The sequence below is a fragment of the Staurois parvus genome, unplaced genomic scaffold (assembly GCF_062004578.1).
Source record: "Staurois parvus isolate SC_StPar_1 unplaced genomic scaffold, SC_StPar_1.0 ptg000376l, whole genome shotgun sequence".
Lineage (NCBI taxonomy): Eukaryota > Metazoa > Chordata > Amphibia > Anura > Ranidae > Staurois > Staurois parvus.
Genome location: NW_028318172.1, coordinates 3,009,690 through 3,037,290, shown reverse-complemented (window position 1 = coordinate 3,037,290; position 27,601 = coordinate 3,009,690). Strand labels below are relative to the sequence as shown.

Below are 27,601 nucleotides of genomic sequence, written 5' to 3'. Positions count from 1 at the left end.
AGCAGTCTGTAGTGGGAACATTGATTACAGTAATAGCATTGATCTCTACTAGAAACATGTTTTCACTTTCATATTGTCATCTGCAGCATATCCCCAGCTATAAAATGTAGCATGTCCATTCTCTGATCCTCATTTCCTCTATTAGATCTGCAATTTCTGACCGTCCTCTCAAGCATTACATATATTGAACATTATGTGTAGCCCTTTGGTGATGACAGGGGCTGCTTTTGAGTTACAACCATCGATACAGAGTTTATGTAGAAATTCTACTACTAAATACATGTTTATTTGTTCCTTTTTTATCTTATTGTATACTACACAGCAGAAATGCCTTTAACAATAAAATAATTATGAAATGCAATTATTGCCAACATGTACGCTGTTCATTAACATTACATTTCCAGGACTCGTGTTTAAAGAAATTCTGTTAATATGCTGAACAAGAATCTTTCTTTTCAGGCACAGTGCACAGAACAAACCACGCTACTGGTTCCAATTACTCTTCCAAGTGTTGAAGTCAGAATAAAAGAGTGGCAGAATATGACGGTGAGTAACATCAATGATGGAGATAAATTACCAGAATGATTTTGTATTTTTTTTCTTCTGCTAAATGTAGTCACATGGTGCCTTCTGGTACCAATGTCCTTTCTGACACAGAGATTGAAAACTATAAATACCACTTCCATTTACTGTGAGGGAGATAGTAACAGAGTTAACATCGTAATACATTATAACAACTGCTGCTAGCACAAGCTATTTGATACAAGAAAATTAATTTGAAATGGTAACTATACACAAAGTGCTTTTCCATAAAATTAAATTCAAGATTGTATTCCACATCTGTCAAGTAAGCTTCAAAAACTGATGAAATCCACACACAAATGGCACTTATAGAGTTAAAGAGTAAGTATACTGTACTTTTTAAAATATTTTCCATCCTTTACCATTATGTTGTTTAAAAGGACTGAAACCTCTTGTTTTAACTGGAGGGCTTCTCCATGTTTTCTGTGAGTGCTCAGTGATTAGAACAGAGCTGAGATCTAACTGATCAGCTTCCAGAACATGAAGATTCTCAGCCCTGTCCAGTTGCTTAGAACAGTGTTTGTCAATCTTTTTTCAGTCAAGGCACCCTTTAAAATGATGGACAATCTCAAGGCACCCTTTGACATTCTGCACAATCTCAAGGCACCCCATTCTAAAATGTAAAAAACTATTCTAATAGTTTTATGTAACACAGCAACATCCACACTCATAGGACACCCAACATCAGAAGTGACTTATTCTCCCAAAGCAAATATTTTTTTGCAAACTGGTACTGACTAGTATTCCAGTGTTTCTCCATTAATGTCTCTCCCGCACTCTGCTAATGTGACCCCACTGCTGATAAAGAGGGGCAGGGGAGGGACAAACAAGGATGCTGTGCAGGCATCCAACATCCTCCTTATCAATTAATGATGTAATTGGTTGTTAGGATGCCGGCAGCTGGGAGGTTGTAAAAGTACACAATGAAAACCTGTGGCTTTGTGTAACTAAAATGTAGGCTAGATCCACCTGCTGGCTTGTATACAATTTTCGGGCAGTTTTTAGGCATATTGCCAAGGCACCCATATAAAGGCCTGAAGGCACCCCAGGGTGGGGCACCCTGGTTGAGAAACGCAGGCTTATAACATATTCCAGTCTCAAACCTAACCACATGCTTACAGGTCATATGTTACTCAGTCTTTTCCTTTTTGCGGTGCAAAGAGAGCTTGTAACTTCACTTTTACTGCTGCAGCATTCTGCACCAAGAATGTACCCGAAAAGCATATGTGCCTCCTCTGAGATTTGAGCCCCATGCAATTTTGCACTGCAAATCTGACAGACAAACATATTGTTCACTCAGTAAAGCCTACACAATGTTCTTTCTTTCCCCGTGTCTGCTTCTATCACAACCAAAGGTGGATTTACAATTGCATGGTTGGCTTGTGCTTATAGGCAGCACAGGAAAATAAGTGGTTGTTCCCACCATAGTTATTGGCCCTGCATTTTTCTCCATCAACATTCATTGCATACAAGCTTTTTCACAACTCCAATTCTAAAAGTTGGGATAAAATCTACGTAGAAACAGAATGCAATGATTTGGTAATCTCATAAACTCATATTTTATTCAGAATAGAAAATAGAAAATGTATCAAATGTTTAAACTGAGGAAATGTAACATTTTAGTAAAAAATATTGTTGTCACAATATTCTAAGCCAGGTGCCAAGTAACAGTCAGATAACAAGAAAATGTTCTGTGTAAAGAAGGAGATTCTAGCAGAGGGGTGGTTGTAGGGATGGCACATGATGGTGGACCTTTCCTTCATGCTTCCCATTAACTCATTGGACTCTAAGTCTGGGTCATATAAGAGAATTGCCCCGGGGGTGGGTTCTTCTGGGCTATGCTAGGCACCAGTAACAGAGTCAGGGTTTCTTACAAATAGGGTACCTTTACCTGTACCATTTTCATCAATGCCTTGAGACAAGGCTGAGGATACTGTGGGGAAATACTCAACCTTAAGACAGACCTTTACTCCTAGAGATGAACGTACGCTGCGTACATTTGCACTATAACAGTCCTCTAGTTAACTCTCGGGTCCCCGTGTCAATGTACACCTTACTGTAGTTTACTGTAATTTGGAGGGACACACTGACTTCCACCTCCACTTCCACTTCCACCTGTCCAGCGTTCTCCACTACCTCTCTCCCAATAGCAGAAATGATCCGCACCATACACCTAGCGCGGGCTCCACACAGGCACTTAATTTAATTCTTGATTTCCTGTACCTCTTCACAGGATAGGGACCTTTGCAGTGCGGGTCTGCTCCCACTGCTATAGGAGATGGACCACTGGTGGATGGAGTGCCAACAACATCTCCCTTGCTGCTAGAGGCCATTACACCTGTCATAGGTACACGTTTAACGTCAGGCTACTTGATAGGCTACTCTTTGATAGAGTTGTGTCATGGCTGGTGAAAACAGCTGCATCGTGACTTTACACATCATTTTCTTCCTCATCCTTTTTATCTTTCTTTTCTTTTCCCTAACACTCGTACTGGTATTCCTTTCCAGTACTTCTATCCAAATTCTATTTTGATTCTATTTATGTCCCTTATATCCTTATATTAAAATATTGTTGGGAAACGGTACAAACTCCTGTATTAATCAAGAACGGCATAATAAAGGTCATATCTATATCTGGTGGTAACTTTTTTAACACTTTTGTCATTTATTCTATATATGTCACTTTTCATGATACACAAAAGCTTTATGACATGACTCTATAGGGGATTCCCAAAATAAAGTTTTTGGGGGGGAGGGGGACTTTAGTTTTTTCATATCTTTTTAATTTTGAAGCAAATCTGCTGTCAGGGGACTCTAATTAAATCAGCCATTGACAAAACACAGACTGAAAATTTGTTCTACTGCAGAGGCTCATTTTTATACTTCCTCAAAACCAATACATGATATGGGTCATAAATGGCTGCCTGTATTAGAGCCTTCTAACAGAGGCTGTTTGTAACAGATTCCCTTTAAAGTTAAAGTTGATCAACATATGTCTTATTTTTATCTATGTCTTCTGTGTCCAAGGAAAGTCTTGAGTCACAACACTAAGGACATCACCTCTAGATACCCTCCACTTGCATCTTATACCATATACAGTGAACCCACTCCCTTATCTTCACAGTGCTCCTCCACCCATCACCACGTCTTCCCAAACACCCGCTTAAAAATTCTGGTGTGTGTGTGTGTAAACAGCTCTACCACTACCCAAGGTGGCCATGATTGCCTTGGGGGGAAGGTTGGTGTCGAAAATGGCTAGCTTGGAAACATACATGCCCGGCATCGCTCTGATGAAGACCTTCTCTTTCAGCGCTTGGGAAGAACATACATTCTATTACAGAGAGCCAAGTTAAAAGCCCCTGCAGACACCTGCAGTGCAGAAACGTTTTTGGCCTAAAGGGTGATAGTACAAAGTTGCATGCTCTATGCCTTGGGCACAAATGCTGTGTGTACTGTATGGAACAGCATAGATTTGCTTGCTGCCTGTGGGTGCTTTTTGGGGATGTTTTTGATTGTTTGTTGAGACACTGTAAAACTAAACTGTTAGAAGGGGGGCTGAAGGGTTGTAAAAAAAAATGCAGTCCTGATAGAAGTGCATTTTATAACTCCTTATCAAGCTATTTACAATATTTTTGTTTTGCCTACATAACTGCTATAATACAAAAATAAAAAATATGTGTAAATGCTGTTGTCAGGGATCCCCTCGATCCCCGCCGCGTTGGTCCCGGCGCAGGCGCAGTATGCCGCCCGGCGCAGGGACTCGAGCACTGGTTCCGGGCTGGCCGCGGCGTTCGAGTTTGCGCATGCGCAGTAGAAGCCGCGGCCGCCCGCTGGGCACCAATGGCAGCGCAGGGCGGGATATTTAAACGACCCTGAGCTGTCATTCAGTGCCTTCTGGTCTTTCCTGCATCCTGAATCCTGTGAACCTGTACCCTGAAAGTTATTGACCCGGATTGTACCTGACCTTGCTGTTTCTCCTATTCTGACCCTTGCTTTGCCTGACCTCTCTCCTGAATGCCCCTATTGGATTTGACCTGCTGTTGCTGACCTGGCGTGTGACCCGACCATTCTATGCCCGCTGCCTTGTACCTTGCCGCCCTCTCTGTTACCGACCCGGCCCGTCTGACCTTGCTCATCCATCCATCCATCCCGTGCAGCGGGGTCTTCTGACCTCCTCACATCAGACTCTTCCCCGTGGGAGCCCCTTGCGCATACTGCTACCACTGACGGGCGCACCTAGTAGCCACGACCTGGTCTCAGGGAGCTCCAAGTCCATCCCCACCATCAGGGGCTCTGGTGAACAAGCACCCTGGGACTTAGACTCCGTGCGCTGGGGACGCCTATTCAGTGGAGTGCTAGTAGTACCGCCGGGCGGTCCCTTACAGTACCAGAAGGCCATGACTGAGTCTAGAGGAGGTCCATCTCCGCTGGAGGAGATCTGCAGGCACCTGTCCAATTTGACTCAGACCGTATCGGCCCTGCAGGATAGATGTCAGCGGATTGAAACTCAATTCCAGGCCTGCACTATATCCGCTCCCGCCCCACAGGCCGCGGTCACCACGTCCCCAGCTGTAGCAGCCCCTGTGCTGGTGTCTGGGGCATCCGCACCACTCCCGGCGGCCGACCCCCGAGTACCCTTACCGGAACGTTTTCACGGGGACCGCACACGTTTTAGATCATTCCGCGAGTCCTGCCTCCTCTATTTTGAGCTACAACCCCGAACCTTCGTGACTGAATCCGTGAAGGTGGGGTTCGTCATCTCCCTCCTGCAGGGTGAACCCCAAGACTGGGCCCATCGATTACGGGGAAAAAACGACCCTCACCTCAGTTCGGTTGACAGTTTTTTTGATGCTATGGCCATCCTGTATGATGACCCACAGCGGGCAGCTTCTGCTGAAGCTACTCTGTACACGCTCCGGCAAGGCCGCCGAGCGGCCGAGGAGTACGCATCTGAATTTAGGCGGTGGATGGGGGATACTCGCTGGAACGAGTTCGCACTCCTGCATCAGTTCCGTATTGGCCTATCAGATGGCCTGAAAGACGAGCTCGCCCGGGTGGAGGTACCTGAGACTTTAGAGGACTTAATAGCACTGACCATCAAAATTGACCGTAGATTGCGGGAACGCAGGTTTGAGAGGTCCGGCCAGGGTCATGGAAATCCCTGGGGATCATTTCAGGGTCCCAGTCAAACACCTAGGCCAGTCGTCCAAAACCGGCCACCTGGAGACAACCCCGAACCCATGCAGCTCGGCCTGGCACGGCCTAAACTATCCCCAGAGGAACATCTGCGCAGACGATCCCAGAACCTGTGCCTCTATTGTGGCGAAGCTGGTCATATGGCGCGTTCCTGCCCGCAGAAACTGAGTAAGTGCACCTCTTCTTCCTTATCCATTGGCAATGTTGGTCCACCCCAATACTTAGTGGTATCCCTTTCCTTTCAGCTTCCAGAAAGGACCGTGGAAGTATCGGCCATAATTGACTCTGGGGCATGCAGCTGCTTCGTGGATATTAGTTTTGCTCACCAGCAGGGTATTCCCCTTCAATTAAAACAGAAGGGGTTCAATATTTTTTTGGCCGACGGTTCCCGAATAAAATCGGGGGTAGTGAACCAGGAAACCCCCTCCATCACCACTGTCATTGCCGGCCAGCACCAGGAATGCCTCCGCCTGGATGCTATAGCTTCACCCCTCTTCCCAGTCATTCTGGGGCTCCCATGGTTACGGGCCCATAACCCCCAGATTGACTGGGCGACCGGAGTAATCACGTTCCCTTCCCCATACTGTCGGATATACTGCCGCACTTCGGGCCCGGGGGCCCCCCAAATCCTCCTGTGTTCTGAGGGGGAAGCGGAACTAAAACAAGTAATCCCTGCGGTCTACCATGGGTTTTTAGACGTGTTCAGCAAACGAGGAGCTGATGCTCTACCCCCCCACCGCCCTTATGACTGCCCCATTGACCTGTTACCCGGCTCAGAAATTCCTTTTGGACGAATCTTCCCCCTTTCAGAGCCCGAATTGGGGGCCCTAAAGGAATATATCGAGGACAGCCTCCAGAAGGGGTTCATCCGTCACTCCACCTCACCGGCAGGGGCGGGAATCTTCTTTGTTGAAAAGAAGGACAAAACCTTAAGGCCATGTATCGATTACAGGGAATTGAACAGGGTCACGATAAAAAACCGTTACCCACTACCATTAGTACCAGAGCTGTTCCAAAGCTTAAAGTCAGCAGTGGTTTTTACCAAGCTGGATCTGAGGGGGGCGTACAACTTGATTCGCATAAGGGAGGGGGACGAGTGGAAGACGGCCTTCCGCACCCGCTTCGGTCATTTTGAATATCTGGTCATGTCGTTCGGGTTGTGCAATGCTCCGGCCACTTTTCAACACTTTGTAAACGATATTTTTAGGGACTTTCTGGACGTCTTCGTGATCGTTTATTTAGACGACATTCTGATTTTCTCCCCGTCTTTGGGGGAACACAGAATACACGTAGCAAAAGTATTGGGGCGGTTGCGGCAGCATGGGTTGTACGCCAAGGCAGAAAAATGTTGTTTTGAACAATCCAGCATTGCCTTCTTGGGCCTGATTATCTCCACCGCGGGGGTCGCGATGGATCCCCAGAAGGTCGCTGCAATACTGGATTGGCCTGAACCCACAGATAGGAAAGGCGTCCAACGATTCATCGGCTTTGCAAATTTTTACCGGAAGTTCATCAAGAACTTCTCGGGTCTAGTCTCCCCCATTACTCAGCTAACCAAGCTGGGAACCCGATTCAGATGGACACCAGAAGCGCAGGGAGCTTTCGGAGTCTTAAAGAAGCTGTTCACTTCGGCACCCATTTTGGGTCACCCAGATGCCGCTCTGCCCTATATCGTGGAGGTAGATGCATCGGAGAATGCGGTAGGCTCCATCCTCTCCCAACGAAAAGGCACCAAGGAACTGCTCCACCCTGTAGCGTTCTTCTCACGGAAGCTGACCCCAGCGGAGAAGAACTATGATATCGGTGATCGAGAGCTACTAGCGATCAAAACGGCGTTAGAGGAATGGAGGTACCTGCTGGAAGGTGCGGTGCACCCCATCTTAATATTTACTGACCACAAGAACCTAGAGTATCTGAGAACCGCCAAGCGTCTACGCCCGCGACAGGCGAGATGGGCACTATTCTTTTCGAGATTCAACTTCCATATTACGTACCGGCCGGGATCAAAGAACACTAAGCCGGATGCGTTATCACGGATGTACGAAGAAGCCAAGGAGACCCCAGTACCTGACACCATCCTGTCCTCGGGTAACTTCTTGGTCCTTCAGTCGGATCTTCGTTCCAGGCTAATGGAGGCATCCACAAACTTCTCTACCCCAGGCGGAGGGCCGCTCCGGAACAAGGGGGGACTCCTATGGAGGGATGACCGAATTGTGGTGCCGGAAGAAACCCGAACCCTGGTCTTGGGGCATTGCCACGACCACCCAATGGCGGGGCACTTTGGCCCAGAAAAGACCCTGGAACTTCTCCGACGCTCATTCTGGTGGCCAGACATGGCTAAGGATTGTAAAGGCTATGTCAGGTCCTGTGTCACCTGCCAGAAGAACAAGCCAGCAAGAAACAAGGTTTGGGGTCTGCTGCGACCCTTACCTATTCCTGAACGGCCTTGGCAAAAGATCTCACTAGACTTTATAGTCGAGCTTCCGCCATCCCGAGACCACACGGCAATCCTGGTATTCGTGGACCGCTTGTCCAAGATGGCCCACTTCATCCCGTTGAAGAAAACCCCCTCGGCGGCCGAGACCGCGCAAGTCTTCATTCGAGAGGTAGTCAGGTTGCATGGGGTCCCTGAAGACATTGTCTCGGACCGAGGGGTCCAGTTCACGTCCAGATTCTGGAGGGCACTGTGCAAAGCCCTGGACATCAAATTATCTCTCTCCTCTGCGTTCCACCCTCAAACTAACGGTCAAACCGAAAGGACCAATCAGACCTTGGAGCAATACTTAAGATGCTATACCTCGTTTACTCAAGATGACTGGCTGCCACTTCTTCCTTTAGCGGAATTTGCGTATAACAACGCCCGCCACTCAGCAACAGGGCAGTCCCCGTTCTTTGCCAACTATGGCTTTCACCCAGTCTTCCTCCCGGATTTGGTGTCGGAATGCCCAGTACCAGCAACACAAGATGTGGTAACGTTCTTCGCTGCGAACAATAAGAAGCTTCAAGTGGCCATCAGTCGGGCCCAGGAAGACTACAGGAAAGCATTCAACAGGAAACGGAGAGGAGATCTGGTATTGCGGCCTGGGGAGAAGGTTTGGCTGGCGACGTCCAATCTAAAGATGCTTTGCCCGTCAAAGAAATTGGGACCCAAATTTATAGGCCCCTTCTGCATTAAACGGATGGTTAACGAAGTAGCCTACGAACTCGCCCTCCCTGACACGCTCAAGATCCACCCGGTCTTTCATGTGTCCCTTCTGAAGCCTGTGGTCCCAGATGCCTTCCCTGACCGGGAATCTAGACCCCCGGAAGCGGTAACGGTCGAAGGAGAAGAAGAGTTCGAGGTTGAGACAATCCTGAAGTGTCGAAGGAGGGGAGGCCAGACCCAATTCCTTATCAAATGGAAGGGCTATGGTCCTGAGGACAATTCTTGGGAACCAGCCCATAATGTCCATGCACCCAGACTTGTCCGGAGGTTCTTTCGCGATCACCCGTGGTGGAGAGATCGGGTGGGCATCCGGAGGTTGCCCGTAGGGGGGGGGCAATGTCAGGGATCCCCTCGATCCCCGCCGCGTTGGTCCCGGCGCAGGCGCAGTATGCCGCCCGGCGCAGGGACTCGAGCACTGGTTCCGGGCCGGCCGCGGCGTTCGAGTTCGCGCATGCGCAGTAGAAGCCGCGGCCGCCCGCTGGGCACCAATGGCAGCGCAGGGCGGGATATTTAAACGACCCTGAGCTGTCATTCAGTGCCTTCTGGTCTTTCCTGCATCCTGAATCCTGTGAACCTGTACCCTGTAAGTTATTGACCCAGATTGTACCTGACCTTGCTGTTTCTCCTATTCTGACCCTTGCTTTGCCTGACCTCTCTCCTGAATGCCCCCTATTGGATTTGACCTGCTGTTGCTGACCTGGCGTGTGACCCGACCATTCTATGCCCGCTGCCTTGTACCTTGCCGCCCTCTCTGTTACCGACCCGGCCCGTCTGACCTTGCTCATCCATCCATCCATCCCGTGCAGCAGGGTCTTCTGACCTCCTCACATCAGACTCTTCCCCGTGGGAGCCCCTTGCGCATACTGCTACCACTGACGGGCGCACCCAGTAGCCACGACCTGGTCTCAGGGAGCTCCAAGTCCATCCCCACCATCAGGGGCTCTGGTGAACAAGCACCCTGGGACTTAGACTCCGTGCGCTGGGGACGCCTATTCAGTGGAGTGCTAGTAGTACCGCCGGGCGGTCCCTTACAGCTGTGTAGTTCTTGTTCAGCTTCTAATGACAGGGAGATTTTTATCATCATTCTGATTGTTGTGAAGCACATGGGCATTACATGAATAATTTTGATTTTCAACATTCAACCTGCTAAAAACAATCTCCTTAAAGTGTTACTAAACCCATGACCCTAGATTCACTATATGTGGTCTCCCACAATACACAGAACATGGAAATACAATTATTTTAGTAAATCTAAACTGTTAATTACCTTTTCTCATAAGCAGTTTATAGCAGACTTGTGACTTCTACCAGTGTCCATCCGAGCACTGGGTAATATTGTAGAAGGAGTTTTCATTCTCCTCTGACTATCCTATGAGACTGCATTACCCCTGACCCTCTGTTTGGACAGTGCTGATTGGCCCTGTGCTGATCACATGCACCCTTCCAAAGAAAAAAACTCTCTAGTAATACACACTAAACTGAGCATATGCAGAGTGACTCCTAGAACTCTGTACTATTAGCAGACGGATTGGGGATAGTAGAACAAGGGGAGAATCAGAGAAGACAGAATCAAACATCCTTTTTCACATAATGCTGAGGATTAACCCCTTAGGTTCCACAGTGAGTATAACAAGCAAGAAACAGCAAACCCAGATACTCCTGCACTTAGGGATGGACTCTGCATGGATAGGACCACACTACAAATTTCTTGGCATATGCATGCCTTGCTGCCCTCAAATGACCTGGGAAGTCCAAATGTACTAAGTAGAGAAACAAAAACAGAGGGCGCACCAGCCTAGTGCATTACCTTTAACAATTTTTTTAATAAAATGACAAAAGTAGGTACTGTACTCACAAAATGAAAATACAGTCAAAGGCACATCATGAAGTAGTGCGGATTGGACAGAGATGTTCTTTTATGATGTGCCTTTGACTGTATTGTCATTTTGTGAGTACAATACCTACTTTTATCATTTATTAAATACCTTTTTAAAGGTAATGCACTAGGCCAGTGCACCCTCTGTTTGTTTGTTCTTCTCTACTCAGTATAACAAGCATGCTTTACTGCATATACAGACTTATTTTACTGTTGTGGGTTTAGTAACACTTTAACTGTGTCTGGACTATGGTTGGTTTCTGTGAACTACACAACAGTGCTTTGATCAGTTCACTTGTATCCGAATATGGATTTTTAAACAAATGCTTATCATTACTGAGAATTTTCTCGACTAACTATTGTCATTTCTATCATTGCACTTTCTTTTTGTAGGCGGCTCAGCAGGGGACTGAGGTCTTCTCACACCTGAAACATATTCTGAATGTCACACAAAATATGAATACTACGGAGTGTTTTTCCAAACAACTAAAGAAACTTAGGCATAGTGTAAGAGAGATTCAAGGTCTTGTCCATAAAGCATGGAGGTATGCAAACAACAACACTCATCTTAATCCAGAAATAAATAATGGTTTGCCCCACTTGGCATCCAGCAACTCCTCAAACATCATGGACATCTTTCAAGGATTTTCCAAACTTCTTCATGGTAAAGTGACTTTTCTTATGCAGACCCTAAGAAAAGGCAACTGTAGATGATTCCCAGCAAACCATATGTAATACTGGCACTTGGGTATGTGAATATACCTATGAAGTCTGCAGACTGGAACAGAGTTAAAGACACACAATTTCAGCTGCTCATAAGTATGCTTACTTACATCATCAACTGTAAAAATCTGGTGACTGAATCCAAGCATGCAGTTCAACCTCAAGCGAATAGTTCTGTTTTCAAGGAACCTTTAATGGAATAAAAATTATAAACTGCTACTTGTTTTGTACAGTTGGCCTTATATCATACCAAGAAATGGCATATATACTGGCTAAAGTCACATACACTGAAAAAACATCCTATATTATCCGGATGGTATAAATTCATACTAACCAACACTGTCATATAAACAGTCTTTACAGAAAACGATTGCTAGCAATGTGGTTACTTGAGATAACTTTCTAGTTCCATGTTTAACAGTCTGGAATACTACAAATGACGCTTGTAAAATAGATTAAATTCTAAATTTACAGAGAAGCCTTGTATGAATGCAAGGCATTAGTTATTCTCCCACCAACAGGTTTAAGGCTATGGTCATAACAACCAGATATTCTGCAGTAGTTCAATTGACATACATAAAGATTATAATGTTGTGCTGTCAGTTGTGTTCAAGAAGACTATGTTGCAATGCATCAAGCATTTCAAATGTAACTATTTAATGAGAAGACTTAAGTTATTATTACATGACGAAAATGTTGTTTTGCTAGGAATTGTTCATACTGTGGTTTAAAAAGTTCACGTCCATCAGAATTGCATTTCATTCAACCCCTTAAATGTGAAGGTAACAAATGGAACAGTATAAATAAAAACATACATTGCTGTAAATGACAGAAGTGTCCTGATCCACATGCAATAACCTCTATACAAAATTTGACTGGCATTCCCTGTGTTTGGGGTTTTGGTAGACTGGGGAAGTTCTGATAGTAGGAAAATGGGTTGCACCTGTGTGAGATCACAGTATACTAAATAGAAGGGGAAAAGAAAAGGTAATATTAGAACTGGGGGAGCGAGGCGCAAAAGAATAGAGAGTTATGCAGAACAAGTTGAGACTTAGAATTAAGTAAAATATGGATCTAAAGGTTAGGTGGTGAAAAGTTACCTGCACTGACTGCAACTGCAGTAAAAGATACAGATACTCAGATAAATGTAATGAACAATGAGGATAGATGGATAGGGAACATCATGAGGACAATGGTAAGAAGCATGAGCAGAAAGGTGGGATAGAGGCATACACCGATGATAAGGAAAGATTGTTGCAGTAGTTTGAATCAGGTAAGACCATTTATTATATTCTTCCTGCAATTTTTGCATATGTTGTGACCAGGGGCATATTTGCCGCAAGGCAAACAAGGCATTTGCCTAGGGCGGCATTTTTCGGGGAGGCAGCACCGGCCTCCTGGAAGAAGGGACAGAAGAAGGGACACATGCGGCTTGGGGACCAGATGGGACCTGAGAGAGGTTGCTTGACTCTCGTTCCCAGGATGTCCAGAGCTGTGAAGGTGACTGTCTCTCTCTCTCAGGTGGGGGGGGGGGGGGGGCAGGGGTGTTGTTGGTCAATGAGGCTTTCTCCAGGGGGGTTGAAGGGGGAAATTTTGTGTTGCCTAGGGCAGCACAAATCCTAAATACACCACTGCTGGTTGTGACCTGGGTGCCTCCATAAAAACTCCCTTTGGCCAACAAGTATATGCTTTGCAGAGAACCTGTTCGTAGACTTACCAATATACCAACTTGACAGTGTGAAAATATAATGTTAATGGGAAGACCTCTATATAACATGCATACACATACATGTAACATATATACAACATACATACACACTGCATATAACATACATACACACACTTACCTTTCTGGTGGCATCTTTATTATAGGTATCTATATAGCGCTGACCATTTATGCAGCACTTTAAATATATATTGTACATTGGCAACAGTCCTTGCCTTCAATAAGCTTACAATATGACATCCCTAACTCACATTCATACAGACACATATGAGGGCCAATTAACTTACCAGCATGTCTTTGAAGTGTGGGAGGAAACCCACGCAGTCACAGGGAGAACATGCAAAGTCCAGGTGAGTAGTGTCATGATTGGGATTCAAACTGATGACCTCAGTGCTGCCAGGCAGAAGTACTAACCACATAGCCACTGCGCTGCCCATTTACTATGTTCTCTAATATCTGTAAGCACCTATTTCTCAAAAGGTAACCCTCAACTCAAAAAGTGATGTACCTTAAAAATGCCTCCAGCAGGACCACTTGGCCTTGAGAAAGCAGCCAAAGCTGCAGCAGTAAATCCTGATGTGTGTGCATCACTAGAAAGCCTGGTAACTATGTGTTCTGCTTATTATTGGCATGTGTGCCTTGCCATGTGTGGTATGATTGTTGACCTGTTCATTTGTTTTTTCTACAAAATTTACTGGATGACATTAGCTACTGTTGCATGTGGCAAATACACAGGCCTCCTTTATTCTTATTCTTGGATTCAGATGACTGCCATAATTCTATGTACCAATTATATCTCCCACTCAGTGCATTCCATTGCTGGTTGAATTCCCCACACTATCTGCACCCTTTGAGTCTGCAATAGAGTCAAGTTACTTCTATTCCTACCGCACCTTGGATTCAGTAAGGGGTCCCCTGCATAGATACAACTTGAACACGGCAAGCCTATGCACTTGCTATGGCTCTTACTGGACTTGCTGGTCTCTCCTCCATGAATTGCAAGTCATATATTCCTTTGTCTAGGGGGATGAGTTGGCTGCAAAAATTCTGCTACAAGTGCTGCAAATTCTGCCTTGTTCCTCTGGAACTGTGATTCTCAATATTTTATACACTCACCAGCCACTTTATTACGTGCACCTTGCTAGTGCCTAGAAAATATCCCCAACACCCTTACACCACCATCACCACCAGCCTGAACCGTTAATACAAGGCAGGATGGATCCATGCTCTCATATTGTTTATGCCAAATTGTGACCCTACCATCTGAATGTCGCAGCAACCAGTCTGCCCATTCTCCTCTGACATCAACAAGGCATTTTCCTCCACACAACTGCCACTCACTGGATATTTTCTCTTTTTTTGGACAATTCTCTGTAAACCCTAGAGATGATTGTGCATGAAAATCCCAGTAGATCAGCAGTTTTTGAAATGCTCAGACTAGCCTGTCTGGCACCAACAACCATGTCACATTCAAAGTCACATAGATCCCCTATCTTCCCCATTCTGATGCTCGGTTTGAACTTCAGCAAGTCATCTTCACCACGTCTACATGCCTAAATGCATTGAGTTGCTGCCATGTGATTGGCTGATTAGCAGTTTGTGTTATCAAGCAATTGAACAGGTGTACCTAATAAAGTGGCCAGTAAGTGTATATGGATGCTGATTTTGCCTCACTTTCATCTATAGCCCCTCCTTTTTTTAATTGCTTCTTTTATCTTTTAACGTGAATGCCTTTGTATAATCTTGCTGCTGCTTTCAGATATTGAAGAATGATATAATGTTCACCCCTGCTTTGTTCCCTCGATGTAAAGTACCCAAGGCCAGGCCTGCTGAATCCCCATTAATGTGTGGTTTCATTGGGTTAAGTGGAAAGTATTACATGCCCACAGATGGTATCTCTTTTGTTATTTTTACCCTGTTAGCCTCTAGAGATAATGTACTGTATCTCCTGTCTCTGCTTCCTTTCACATTGTATTATATGATATACCCATTTGCATGTTGTTACCAATTAGTTTGTTCTGATGATCTTTGTTTGATGTTGTGGACCTCTCAGTCCTGGGTGTACATTAATTGGATAAAACAAAAATATCTGGCAGAGATCATCTGGGATACATAAGCATTTAGCGCGTAATCCAAGGGCTCACTTTTCAATGTGGGGACATCCTCCCTTTCTAGAAAATATGTTGAAATCTGGGGTTATCCAAGGATAGCAATGTAAGGTATAACATTGATAAGTATTTATCCAACCTGTCCTTGATCCTGCTTAAGAGAATTTTATAGCATAAAATAATACTAATACTGAAAACTAATACTGCTGAATCAATTTTGAATTCTCCTTAGTTAAGCTCCACTTTCAACTTCCCTTTTTGGCTAAAACAGCTTGCCACTGTTAACCTTATAACAACATAGGGCATGCTAAGGCAAGCTTGAGACAAGGGTTAAGATCTCTCCCAGCTGTCATTGTCATTATCTAGCCTTTTACCGACCCTAGGACACAGTGATAAAGTCTACCAGAGGTCACTAATGTGAAGGGAAAAGAGCCAAGTGAAATGGCAAGTGCATGGGAAACACATTACAATGGAACAAAATAACAAACTGAAAGCCAAGAGAAATCAACAGCAAAGTGTGAAACCTACTTTCAAACACAGAGAATTAACTAGAAAAATTATGGTTGTTTGAGAAAGAAGACACCTTTGAGGGGAAGAGTTGACATAATTGTTCCAACCCGTTGAAACAAATATAACACTTCCTGTGCCAGGGCAGGTCTTCAGCCTAAAGTAACTGCTAACTAAGCACACAGTCATGGCCACAGTAAGTGTCCGTGTTAATGGACTTTTGTATCCAATTTTGCATTCTCATACAAGTCAATGGAAATGCAAAACCTGCTTAAAGTGTATGTCAAGGAATACATGCACATTTCCCTATGTTTTATCCCTTTAACCACACTGCAAGTAATCCTAGCAATGGACCAGGGTAAATGTCTACTTGGTATAATAGAAGAATCTACATTACCTGACGATACCTATACACCTATTGTCAGAGTGTTATTCCAAGCACATACACTATATTGCGAAATGTATTGGGTCACCCCTCCAAATCATTGGATTCGGGTGTTCCAATCACCTCCATGGCCACAGGTGTATAAAATCAAGCACCTAGGCATGCAGACTGCTTCTACAAACATTTGCAAAAGAATGGGTTGCTCTCAGGAGCTCAGTGAATTCAAGGGTGGTACTGTGATAGGATGCCATCTGTGCAATATATCCATTGGTGAAATTTCCTTGCTACTAAATATTCCACAGTCAACTGTTAGTGGTGTTATAACAAAGTGGAAGCAACTGGGAACAACAGCAACTCAGCCACGAAGTGGTAGGCCACGTAAAATGACGGTGCGAGGTCAGCGCACGCTGAAGCGCACATGCTAAGAAGTCGTCAACTGCCTGTAGAGTCAATAGCTAAAGACCTCCAAACTTCATGTGGTCTTCAGATTAACACTACAACACTGCATAGAGAGCCTCATGGAATGGGTTTCCATGGCCGAGCAGCTGCATCCAAACCTTACATCAACAAGTGCAATGCAAAGCGTTGGATGCAGTTGTGTAAAGCATGCCGCCACTGGACTCTAGAGCAGTGGAGACGTGTTCTCTGGAGTGATGAATAATATTTCTCTGTCTGGCAATCCAATGGATGTGTCTGGATTTGGCTGTTGCCAGGAGAACGGTACTTGCCTGACCGCCTTGTGCCAAGTGTATAGTTTGGTAGAGGGGGATTCTGGTGTGGGGTTGTTTTTCAGGGGTTGGGCTTGCCCCCTTAGTTTCAGTGAAGGGAACTCTTTAGGCATCAGCATACAAGACAATTTCATGCTCCCAACTTTGTGGGAACAGTTTGGGATGACCCCTTCCTATTCCAACATGACTGTGCACCAGTGCACAAAGCAAGGTCTATAAAGACATGGGTGAGCGAGGTTCGGGTGTAGGACTTGACTGGGCTGCACAGAGTCCTGATCTCAACCTGACAGAACAACTTTGGGATGAATTAGAGTGGAGACTGCGAGCCAGGCCTTCTATCCGACATCAGTGCCTGACCTCACAAATGCACTTCTGGAAGAATGGTCAAACATTCCCATAGACACACTCCTAAACCTTGTGGACAGCCTTCCCAGAAGAATTGAAGCTGTTATAGCTGCAAAGGGTGGGCCAACTCAATATTAAACCCTACGTACTAAGATTGGGATGCCATTAAAGTTTATGTGAGTGTAAAGGCAGGTATCCCAATACTTTTGGCAATATAGTGTAAGTTTATTGCCCAGAAGTGGCTATCCCCACACCCCCCTACTTGGGCAGAATGGTAAACTCAAATTAATACTACCCTACCTGATAGCAACATCGGAACTTCCCTATGCGAATAAAAAAAGTATGGGACTAGTGGCTGGCTACCCTGGGCTTAGTCCCAACTTCACTTGTTTTGAATAGACTATTGTCATGTTGACCACTACATTGGATGGCATGTCTCACGTGCAGATATGTGATGGTCACCTCCCCTAGGAGTTCATCTGTTTGTAATCTGGATATCAAAACAAACAAATAACAACCTTATGTATACTTATACTGTAAGATTGGTCTTTACGTGGGAAATATTAATAGAGAAACAACAGCAGGGGTGTGTTATACCCATGCACTAAACCTGCTATGACCTACAAGCAGGGGCGGAGTGACAACTCATGGGGCCCCCGGGCAATAGGGGATCATGGGGCCCCTGTGTCCTTGCCCAAACTCAAAAAAGCCTAAGAAAAAAGGTACCAGGGGCATCTCATGGGGCCCCCTACTGACCCCGGGCCCTCGGGCAGTGCCCGATTTTCCAAATGGTCAGTCCCCCCCTGCCTACAACTTCACTTTTATTCATAACTGTGTTAAATTCATAATGCAGAAAATGAAACAAAGTCATAAGATTGCCAGGTGTATAATCTTATAGAACACTGTGTAATTAGTGCAAAAATACAAAATGATAGAACAGATATACAACTGCCTTCATTATAGGGAGATAATAACCATACAGCAAGTATGTCTTTAGCTGCCATTGGTCACTTTTTCTGTCTTAGTGGAGATGTGTATAGGTTAGGGTCAGTATCCTGGCCAAACCCCATGTTTCTGAAATGCTAGAAACACATAATTATGCTCAGATGCAGCAAGGTGCAAATACTAGCGCTGCACTACGTTTTGGTGATCTGGCAAGCACCAGCAGTGTAGTACATCCTGGCCTTTTAGACTCCAGCACTGCAGTATTTCATGGAGAAGTGGTGAGCACCTGCAGTGCAGTACAAGCTAGTAAAGTAGCTTAGCAGTAGTAGCATAATGCAAATGCAGCCACCAAGAATTCGAGCACAGGCCCATACAGCCCATAATAGCTTTCCAGCGGTGCTTGCAAACCCTAATTGGCTGCCCCGAGAGTCAGCAGCCTCTGTTATCCCCCAATTCACAGCCCAGCCCAGTGTTCAGGTGGAAACAGCAAACTTTACAACACCCCTTGACTTTTTTTTAGCTGTCCTCCACTAAAGACCTCTATAATTTACTTGTGGACCAAAGTAATGTTTATGCCCAACCGTACATTGCTGCCAACCCAAATTCAAACCTTGCCAGGCCATTCGAGTGGAAACCTATCACAGTTTCTGAATTAAATGTTTTTGGGCCTAACCCTTAACATGGGCATACAAAAAAGAATGAATTGTGGACTTATTGGTCCACATACACGATTCATCTTATGCCCGTGTTCTCTGCTGGAATGGCCAGGATGTGAGATAATAATGCGTTTTACGTATTTCAATGACAATAACCTCTGTAGTCCCCGAAGTGACCCTGACTATGATCAGCTCCACAAAATTCAGCCCCTCATAAATTACCTGTCCCAGAAATTTTCAGATATGTATACGCCCCAACAAAACATCTGCATAGACAAGTCCCTTGAGCATTTTACTGGCAGACTTGCAACCAAGCAATATCTCTCCAGCAGGTGTGCCAGATATGGGGTCAAAATGTACAACCTCTGTGCGAGGGCCTCAGACCATACATACTGCTTTAGCATTTATGAGGGAAAAGACAGTCAAGTGTAGTCCCCCGGATGCCCTACACGTGAAGCAGTGGTAAGATAGTGTGGAACTTGTTCCCTTGCACCCTTGTTCAATATGAGGTACCATTTGTATGAGGACAAACACACCACTTTTTCGAATTTTGGTTCTTTAAAAAATTGGTTGCTGTGGCACCATGTGACCTAATTGGAGGGACTTGCCTCAATGGCTCATTAGAAAGGGCACAAAAAGCCTGCTTCCGGAATGAATAACCACTAGCAAAAAATGGAAGAACAACCATGATGTGTTCATCCTGTCTCCCATTCACCTAGATACGACGGTCCAAATTCACACATTGTCTGGTGTCATTGAAAAGCCTCTCTGCATCCACAACTATAATCTAAATATGGGAGGTGTAGACTTCAACGACCTAATGATGAAGCAATATTTAGCTTCCCCAGATTAAGAAACTGGTACAAAAAAGTGTCTATATACTTATTTAAATTGGCTGAATACATTGCATTTGTTATTTACAAAGCTTCTGGAAGAACTGGATATTTACTAAAATTTCAGGAAGCAATCATGGCAGCCCTTTTGTATCCAGAAGACACTGTGGCATGTGCATGGGAGACATTTTCCAGATGTCCTCCAACCAACCCCAACACAAACGTCACCCCCAAAAAAGATGTTATGTTCATGGTAAAAGCAGAATAAGGCATGACGTAGTAAACTAACCACCACTTAGTAAACTATTAGTCTAGGTTACAGCATAGGGGTCCACACATTTCTATACTAGAAGGGTCTCTAAAGATATTAGCTACTCAGGAAACTGTCTATCACATTTTGAGAGGCCCTAAAATCAAAGTCTGGAAATATCATTGTTTTAAAAAGTTAAATTACAAAAAAAGTGAATAAAGTGAAATAAAGTTGTTTTATGGAGTTAATGTTTTATTGTTACCGTGTGTTATTGTCAAGTGTTGTGGTTTGCTTTGCAGGAATGCCAATCAGCTGCAGCACTGATATGTGTATTCTGAAAGCAACAGGGTGCTGCTCTCAGAATACATACGCCAGTGCCTGCAGTGTTACAGGGGAAAATGTCTCCTTCCACAGTTAAAGAAAAACGTGGGCAGTGGGCAGTAGCTCCTATGCTCAGCATGTACTTTTTTCACTTTTTCTGTAGCAGTCTGTTAGGATCTTTTTTTTCATTCAGCCCACAAAAGAGTATTACATGTATGCCCAACATTAGAAGCATGGGTGGATGTGTGGCGGAAGCTTCTAATGTTAGGCATGCACTTTTTCTGGCAGAGGTTTCTTCATCCACATCAATTAATGTGAATTAAGTAATCTGTTAGGTCCTTTTTTCCTTCAGCCCACAGGCTGAAGGAAAATAAGCACATTACATGTATGCCCAACATTAGAAGCGCAAGCTGGATGTGTGTCAGAAGCTTCTAATGCTGAACATACACTTTTTCTGGCAGAGATTCCTTCATCCACATCGATCGATGTGAACAGAGGAATCTGTTAGGTCCTTTTTTGTGCAGTCCACAGAGTCAACGAAGGTAAAAACATTACATGTATTCCCCACATTAGGAGTGTGGCAGAAACTCCTAATGCTGGCCATACATGTGGTGTTTTCAGAGTATCTAAAATGCCAGGACAGTTCAAACATATCCCAAATGGAATTTCTGGAAAGTAGACACCCCAGGGTATTTTCTGAGAGGCATGTTGAGTCCATAAAAGATTTGTTTTTGCTACAAGTTTTTTTTTTTTTTTTACACAAAGTCACTTTAATGAGATATTCCTCACACATGCCCTGGGTATACATGAAATTATACATCAAAACACATTCTACTAGTTCTCCCAAGTATGGGGATGCCACATGTGAGAGACTTTTTGGTAGCCTAGCCACGTACAGGGGCTCATAATCCAATGAGCACCTTCAGATTTTCAAGGGGGGTTAGTTACGCATTTTATTTACTGACTACCTTTTACATTTCGGAAACCCTAAAATGTCAGGACAGTATAAACACCCCCCAAATGTCCCCTTTTTTGGAACGTAGACAATGCATTTGCTCAGAAGCATGTTGAGTCTTTGGAAGATCCTATTTTTTGTAACAAGTTTTTGGGGAAAAAAAAAAAAATATATATATATATATATATATATATATATATATATATATTTTTTTTTTTTTTTTTAAACAAAGTTGTCATTTTACTAAGATATTTCTCACACATGTCATGGGTATATGGGGTATTACACCCCAAAACACATTCAGCTACTTCTCCTGATTAAGGGGATACCACATTTGTGAGACTTCTTTAGAGCCCAGCCATGTACAGGGGCCAAAAATCCAATGAGCACCTTCAGGCTTTGAAAGGGCATAACTTGCGCATTTGATTTCCTGACTGCCTATCACAGTTTCGGAGGCCCTCAAATGCCAGGATAGTACAAACACCGCCCCCCCCCCAATTGACCCATGTATGGAAAGCAGACACTTCAAGGCAATTGCTAAGCGGCATGCAGATTTCATTTGTTGCCAAAAGTTTTTGGAAAAATGAAGAAAAAAAACTAAAATGTATTTTTTATTTTCTACTTTCATTTTTCAAAACCTTTTCACAAAAAATTATATCTTCAAAATATTCACCATGGCTATAACCCTGTACCTTGGAGCATCTATTTTCCAAAAAGGAGTAATTTTTTTTGGGGGGGGGGGGGTGTTTGTACTATCCTAGCATTTGTGGGCCTCCAAAGCTGTGATAGGTAGTCAGGAAATCAATTGTGCAAGTTACACCCTTTGAACTAGTCAGCCTCTATCTTCAGCTTATTCAGCTAAGCATTAAAAAGGAAGGTAGAAACTGATGGGTTGCCATGCACAGCTGATTCAAATTTTGGCTGCCAATTTTGTATTTCTGGCTCTGAATTCCAAAGCATACTGCATGGTGTCAGCCCTGCTTGTTTCATTTCTGATGGATTGCAAGCAACACAGACCTCTCCTCATCCTTATAACTTCAACTTGTGCACAGGCAAAGAGCACAGGAAGTTATCAGCTCACAAAATTTTCAGTGAAATGAATAGGTATTGTTTTGCACTTATCGAACAAATATAACAAAAAACATTCAATGATATATTTAGCACATCAAATGTGAGCAAATAAGAGAAGCTCATTGATAGGATTTACATACACTTTAAAGTAGATCACATGCATGTTAGAAAGAAGTTAACTGCAGGTCATATTTGCCTGATAATGAATTCTGAATGATCTCAGAAGTCTTGCAAACTGATGGCAAAGACACAAGCTCAAAGCTACTCAACACAGACCCTAAAGAAGGCTAGGAGTGAAATTTGCTGGCTTCCAACTGGTTATTACTTTCTCTGGCTGCTGTAAGTAAACTTGTCTTGAGAGGAATATAGTCCCTGCTATTGTTGACCTCCATTGGATAATGCTGGTTGACACACTAACTAGTTTTAGGGACTTTGTGTATAGCAGTTACACGTGTTCCCGCAAGATGCCTGCTCTATATGTGGTGTTCTGGTGGTGCTATTCATTGTGAATGGAACATCAGCTCACTGTACTCTAGTGTGCAGCCACAATACCACAACGCATAGCCACGGGAACTCAATTTAGCATTTGCTCTACTTTTCTTGTGGTTTGGCCCTTTAAAATGCCCTATAATGCCCTCAGATTCAAAATGCACTCCAACTAGATTCGGTAGCTTTACCGAAACCTGTGGCAGATTCAGTTATTTTTTAAAAATTCCACTTTTGGTGCACTATTACAAAAATAATTTCATCCAGTTTGTAAATAACAAAACTGTAGGTAATTAAGATCAATTGTAAGGTTTTGTACAGAAACAGACAGGGTGCCTGTCTCTGTACACTGTGTGACATGTTTGCCATCGCTAACCCTCCTCTCCCCACCTCTTACTGGTTGTTATTGATGCTGTCAACTTCACAGCCTGTTTCAGATCTATCTGTGCCAGTTTCTATTTCAGTGTGAAAAAGAAACTAGCACAGGCGTGCACCTGATTAAGGGTCGATTCACAGTAGCAATCACAAAGATATGCGCATTCCTATGCAATTCTCATGAGATTCGATGTGGTGCAGTTTGAGCCTATTCATTTTGAATTAGATCAAATCTCACTTCTCTGCTCCAAAAGCAATGAATGCACTACTTTTGGAAACACACTGCAACTGATTTGCATGGTACTTCTGTACCGTGCAGGCAAATGCATTGCATTAGTGAGCTGCATTTGGGCTGTCATTAACTTAACATTGACACCCACTGCAGATCACAACTGTAGTATGTTTCAAAAGCAGTGCACACGGAATGTGGGTTTCCAACATCACATTCTGATATGAACAGGGCCTTACTGAGGGAATACAAATTTTCCATGTAGGCAGATTCCAGCCAAGTGTGACCTTGTCATATGGTATGCGAACGGTCAGTAGACATCTCAGATCTCTCTCTCTGCCCATGCAGTGATTACACTATGTGAGCAGAGCCTTCTCCCTCTGCTTTGAGCTGAGCAGGGGTGGTGATAGGGGTGGAGTATGCAGCTCCAGCTTTCCTGTTCTCTGCGCTGTGTCCTGTATCTGTCACAGAACAGAGAACAGATCGCTCCCATTTACCAAAAGGGATTGCACCTCTTTTGTTAATTAGTAGCAGCATCTGCTCCATGCTCTAAGTTTAGAAGAGTGGTGCAAGCATTGTTCTTGTCCACCTAACAAAAAAAATAAAAGTCAGCAACTACAAAAACTGTAGCTGATGACTTTTAAAATACAGCCACTTACCTCTCCTTCGGTCCAGCGGTGTCTTCCCCACCGCTGATTTCACTGGCCTCTTCTCTCCATGGCTCTGGCATCTTCAGTGTGGGCACCCGGCTGTGACAGCTTGCAGCTTAACAGCCGGGTGCCCACTGCGCATGCGCGAGAAGCACTGCGCTTTGTGAATGGCCCCGTAGTCTTCTGGGACCTGTCTACAGGGAGGAAGGGGGAGGACAACTTCTGCTTCCGGTCGCCTAGGCGATCACAGCAGAAGTGGGAGCAGGTACCTGTCAAATTCAGGTGCCTGCTCCCCCCACCGCTCCCCAAAGGTGCCAATCCTTAATGGGGAGTGGGAACAAAAGACTTAAAGCGGAACTTCCCCTTTTGGGTGGAGCTCCGCTTTAATTCCTCCCTATATATTTCCATGACACATTTTTTTATGCGCTGCAAAACGCAGAGGTATCAACTAGGCCTCAGACAAGAAATGGGTTACTGACAGAATCACCAGATAAAAATATAGAGAAGAAAAACAAATGCACCCACCACACCTAAGAACTAGTAGGATGCAACATATTCTAGTTTTGTTTTTGGGCTTAGATTAATTTGAAAACACATAGGGGTGAATGCAACCATAGTAATGAACCCAGAACTCCAGCATGCCAAGGCTGCTGAACAAAGCTGCACTATTTATTTTTTTCTTAGCGGACTTTGCATTGACCTGGAGCTCTCTTTTCACACTTTTGACAGCTGAGGTCCTAGCTAAATAAAATGTAAGAATATGATCTCTTGGAGTTGGTTTATTAAAACTGGAGAAAAGAAAAGCGCAAAGACCGAACTACTGCTAAAACTGAATTTAAAGTGGAACGTTAGTCAGAAAATAAAGTCTTGCTAGATCATTTCAGGCTGCCCCCTTTTGCAGGTATAGCTACAGTGGGGATCGAAAGTTTGGGCACCCCAGCTAAACATTTGTATTAATGTGTATAAAGAAGCCAAGGAAAGATGGAAAAATCTCCAAAAGGCATCAAATTACAGATTAGACATTCTTATAATATGTCAACAAAAGTTAGATTTTATTTCCATCATTTACACATTTTTAAGATAACAGAAAACAAAAAAATGGCGTCTGCAAAAGTTTGGGCACCCTGCAGAATTTATACTATGCACTGCCCCCTTTGGCAAGTATCACAGCTTGTAAACGCTTTTTGTAGCCAGCCAAGAGTCTTTCAATTCTTGTTTGAGGTATCTTTGCCCATTCTTCCTTACAAAAGTCTTCCAGTTCTTTGAGATTTCTGGGCTGTCTGTCACGCACTGCTCTTTTAAGGTCTATCCATAGATTTTCAATTATGTTGAGGTCAGGAGATTGTGAAGGCCATGGCAAAACCTTCAGTTTACGCCTCTTGATGTAATCCCCTGTGGATTTCGAGGTGTGTTTAGGATCATTATCCATTTGTAGAAGCCATCCTCTCTTTAACTTCAGCTTTTTCACAGATGGCATCAAGTTACCATCCAAAATTTGCTGAAATTTTACTGAATCCATTTTTCCTTCTACTCGTGAGATGTTCCCTGTGCCACTGGCTGCAACACAACCCCAAAGCATGATTGATCCAACCCCAAGCTTAGCAGTTGGACAGAGGTTCTTTTCATTAAATTCTGTGCCCCTTCTTCTCGAAACATACCTTTGCTCATTCCGGCCAAAAAGTTCAATTATAACCTCATTGGTCCACAGAACTTGTTTCCAAAATGCATCAGGCTTGTCTATATGTTCATCTGCAAAGTTCAAACGATGATTTTTGTGGTGAGGACGTAGAAGAGGTTTTCTTCTGATGACTCTTCCATGAAGACCATATTTGTACAAGTATCTCTTTATAGTGGAATAGTGTACCACAACTCCAGTGTCTGCCAGATCTTTCTGGAGGGATCGTGCAGTCAAACGTGGGTTTTGAATTGTTTTTCTCACAATCCTGCGAGCTGTTCTGTCTGATATTTTTCTTGGTCTTCCAGATGTTGCTTTAACTTCCACTGTTCCTGATGACTGCCATTTCTTACTTACATTCCGAACAGAGGATATTGACATCTGAAAACGTTTTGCTATCTTGTTATAGCCTTCTCCAGCTTTGTGAGCATCAACTATTTTCAGTTTCAGTTTTCTAGACAACTGCTTAGAAGAACCCATGGTGCTGATTGTTGGGGCAAGGTCAGATGAGTCTGGGCATTTAAAACCTTTGAGATTGAAATCACCTGGTCTTCCCAGACGATGATTGAGAACAATCCATGACACTGGCAGGTCTCAGCTTGGCAAAGGGGGCAGTGCATGCTATAAATTCGGCAGGGTGCCCAAACTTTTGCACATGCCATTTTTTTGTTTTCTGTTATTTTGAAAGTGTAAATGATGGAAATAAAATCTAACTTTTGTTGACATATTATAAGAATGTCTAATCTGTAATTTGATGCCTTTTGGAGATTTTTCCATCTTTCCTTGGCTTCTTTATGCACATTAATACAAATTTTTAGCTGGGGTGCCCAAACTTTCGATCCCCACTGTATGTAAAACATTACAAATAAGTGCCTATGCTGTTTAAAATCCAGTAATACACTGTATCACCCTGCTTTGCACATGCTCAGTCTATTTTTAGGCATTGCAAAATCTCTAAAGGCCAATCTGCTGACAGCCTAAGGGCCAGTTCACACCACATGCAGTCCAGTGCATTTTTTTTTCAGCATGAAAATTGCATTGATAGTAGGTCACATGATTTCCAATGGCATAGTTCACACCAATGCGGTCAGTCCCAGTGCGTTCCAATTCCAGAAAAAAAGTAAAACATGCTGCATTTTTTTCTGCACCTAAATGCACCGGAACGCACCTAAATGCACCAAAAACTCACCAGAATGCACGCCCTGATTTAAGTTGAAGAAAAAAAAGAGGAAAAAATTTATTGGAACACAAAAAACGCACTGGAACATGTCAAAAATGCACACACTGGACTGCGTTTCTATGGTATGAACCAGCCCTTAACACCCCGGTCACATCAAACCCGACTTTGAAATTGTGCAACTTACAGTGAAGTCGCACGATTTCAAAGTTGGGTGAGATGACGATTTCAGGGGCGATTTGCAAGACATCTGACACAGATATCTATGCAAATCACACCAAAAGTAGTGTATGTACTACTTTACAAATCGGTGCGGCTCTGACCAAGTCGGAACCACACCAATATGACTGCTGTAATTGTGGACAATAGGGTGCAACTTGTATACGATTTTCATGTTGCATGGCATGCAATCGCATGCCAATTCGCATCCAGTGTGACCGGGGTGTAAAGCAGAATCAAACTCTCCTATCCTTTACAGGCAAGGAAGCTGCTTCTGTTTGATCTGCAACTCAACTGTCATGATGCTGCACGTGATCAGTTATGACACCAGCCATTTGATGGTTTGACAGTTTGGTTGAGGACACAAAAATATGACAG

At 44.0% G+C, this 27,601-nt stretch overlaps 1 pseudogene across 1 annotated transcript in view; it reads left to right on the top strand.

Annotated features, from left to right (window-relative positions):
- Positions 1-11,594, top strand: part of LOC149456111 (uncharacterized) — a 53,129-nt pseudogene extending 41,535 nt beyond the window's left edge. Inside the window, exons 4-5 of the transcript XR_016313962.1 lie at positions 460-546; positions 11,253-11,594. The product of XR_016313962.1 is annotated as an uncharacterized LOC149456111 (transcript). The remainder of the gene's footprint in view (positions 1-459; positions 547-11,252) is intronic.
- Positions 11,595-27,601: the final 16,007 nt, after the last annotated feature.